We start from the raw sequence: 2,942 nt of genomic DNA on the forward strand, positions 1-2,942 counted from the left end.
GCTGTATTGCGGGGATTCACAGAGGGCTGGAATCTGTAATTACGATGCTACCAGGGACTGTGGAGATTCCATCAATGAGTATATTGAAGACTGAGATTGATAGATTTCCACTAAATATCAAAGACTCAGTGTATAGTGCTGGCTCTTGTTGAAATGTACCTTTCAATAGTAATCTAGTTTCACATTGGATGTTTCATCAGCTTCCACACAAAAGGAAGTAACCATTGCTGCGTACAACCATATAATCCCAGTTCCCGGGCACAGAACCAGGGAAGTCAGTGACCCAGCTGTGAAGATATAACCGGAAATGGGAATGGCAATGAGCGTGCAGACATACGCTGTGATAATAGATGACGGGATAGTCTGTGCATTATGAGCCAAGGCAATATGACAAAATCGAGATAGAGCCACGGGGATGATGTGCAGAAGGATGAGAGATGCAATGATGAATCAGACAGTGACCAGGGGGATACAGATAGAAGTGACGCAATCGGCGAGCGCGCAGTCCCTCTATGGCCATTGAGGCGCGTGAAATGCCAAGTCTGTGAGCTCCAACCTCACCCGGAGCAGCTTCTATTGACATGGAGCAGGGATTCTTGGGACCTCAAGCTGTTTGAAAAGATGCACAGCAATTTTAATCTGAGGCAAAATAGTTTTTGGAATCACAGTTATTTGTGGATGGAGTGAGGATCTGTGCATGAAAATGTTTCAATTACAATGAAAAATGCAGCAGATATTCAACTCGTCAAGAGAGAAATCTGTGCAGGGAGAAATAGAGTTAACATTTTTGCTCTCTTACTCTTGTCATATGGCTGACCCTGCACTGGGTTGAACTGTGGGAAGGACTTTTTATCGCTCATTTCATATTATTCAATTTTGTGCAAACATGCACTGGTCACTGAACTCATCTAAACTTCCAAAAAATATCGGTAATATATGATGTTGTGATTGGGCTCGTGATTACCTCAGGTTATGGAGGAAAAACAGGGAAGCGGAGTTGACATTTATCAGATCAACAGCGATCTCATTGACTGGCTGAGCAGACTCGATCGGGTGAATTGTAGCTTCCTGACAACAAATGGCAGTGAAACTCACTGCATCACAAAGGGGAGGCAATTGAATTGAAGTAGCGACTGTGATTATCTTTGCTGGTTGTGTACCTTGTGAATGTTACCCTTACTGCTGATGTCCCTGCTAACAACACAACACAAAGGTGAGTAGCCTGACTGAGCAGTGACGGCTAAGGTACCTTTCCCCTCTTTAAGCGGCTGGAACATGGACCCTGATGTTCTCGGGGACAGGAACTGACATTGAAAGGATCACAGACAGAGCTGCACTGCCTTTGCGTTGCCACCATCAGGAAAAATAAAACTTGATTCCCTGACCGGGAATCGAACCCGGGCTGTGGTATTGAAAACGCCAAACCCTAACCACTAGACCAGCAGGGAGAGCGATGGATGTGTGTGCATCGTTTCTTAACGGCACAACTCCTAGCTTTTTTGTTCTTTCTACGATAGTTGTTTTTACTGAAAATGACTGAATCATCATGTTTTTACAGCACAGAAAGAGGCTCAACATCCCAGTTTCCAGCCTTGGCCCATAGCCCTGTGTGCTACGAGGCAATGGGCCGGCTGTTTGAGATGTTCACATTCCCTTGGGGAAGTGGACCACATTTTCACCCTCAGAAGGTAACACACAGGCATATTTCCCAGAAGGTGACAAAGGCCTCAGCAGAGACCAACCCCAGAAGGTAGGATTTCACCCATTTGGGTTCTATAGTCCCATTTCACACTTCAAAACCAGAATCTGATTACAGCAAAGAAATAAAGCATTCGGCCGCTCCCCTCTCCATGTTGCTCCCCCATTGTTTCCTTGCCAACCTGCAGTTTATAATACCTCACCTCACTGCTGGCCTGTGGAGGAAATGACATTGGCATAATTTCAGACGAGGTGAAAGTGCTCCTTTGGATATTGGATGCAGTAGTTGTACAAACATTCTCATCTCCTCCAGTTAGGAGCCCTGTAAGGTAGGGTTTCATGCATTAGAAACTGCAATGTAATAGATGGCAGGGTAGTCTGTGCAGTATAAACCAAGACAATGCGACAAAACCATGATGGAGCTGAAGGAATCATGTGCAGAAGGATGAGAGATGTAATGCTGAATCAGGCAGTGACCAGGGTGATAGAGATATACGTCTTCCCTCGTAGTCTGCTGATAAGGATTCAATGCCTTCACTGCCGTGGAGTGTTCGTGGTTAAAATTTACAATAATAACTCTGAAATATTGTCTGACCTTTAGAAGTAGAATTATGCCATAGACCAGGCGGTGTCGCTTCAATCTACATTACAGTTCTACATCAGCAATGTCAGCTGCATTTGCCTGACGTGCAATTTGTTTCAGACAAGAACAAGGGGGAGGTCAGGAAAAGTGAAGGGCAACGGTGGTTTGTGAGAGGTGACTGTGGGCCTCATGGAGCCAGGCTCAGTGTGGGTGCTGAAGACTGGCTTTTCCTGTTTACTCTGGTATAAAGATCACTCTGGAGCTGCGAAGGTGTGTCAGGATGGCCGAGTGGTCTAAGGCGCCAGACTCAAGGAATAGACTCCTTCCACTGTAAAGCTGGGTGTTCTGGTCTCCACCTGGAGGCGTGGGTTCAAATCCCACTTCTGACAGTGACTGGCCCTTTGTTTGCTGTCCTTTGCAAATATCACTGAGGTTCGGTATCCCGATGGGATCTACCTGTTTTTAAGCAAAATTTGCTCCCGTCAGTTTTGCAGCTTTATATTAACATGATGCAGTTTTGGAGGAGAAGGAGACAGCTCAGCCCATCAAGTCTGCTCCGCTATTAAATGAGCGGATAATCCTGACCTGATAATCCTGAACTGCACTTTCTTGGATTTCCCAATAACCATTGGTACCCTTGCTGCTGAAAATCAATCGAACT

At 45.5% G+C, this 2,942-nt stretch overlaps 1 non-coding gene across 1 annotated transcript; it reads left to right on the forward strand.

Moving 5' to 3' along the window:
• Nucleotides 1–2,555: 2,555 nt before the first annotated feature.
• trnal-caa (transfer RNA leucine (anticodon CAA)) lies at nt 2,556–2,670 on the forward strand. The gene is made up of 2 exons: nt 2,556–2,593; nt 2,625–2,670. It is a non-coding gene; the product is annotated as a tRNA-Leu (tRNA).
• Nucleotides 2,671–2,942: the final 272 nt, after the last annotated feature.

The sequence above is a fragment of the Stegostoma tigrinum genome, unplaced genomic scaffold (assembly GCF_030684315.1).
Source record: "Stegostoma tigrinum isolate sSteTig4 unplaced genomic scaffold, sSteTig4.hap1 scaffold_634, whole genome shotgun sequence".
In the NCBI taxonomy this organism is placed as follows: Eukaryota; Metazoa; Chordata; class Chondrichthyes; order Orectolobiformes; family Stegostomatidae; genus Stegostoma; species Stegostoma tigrinum.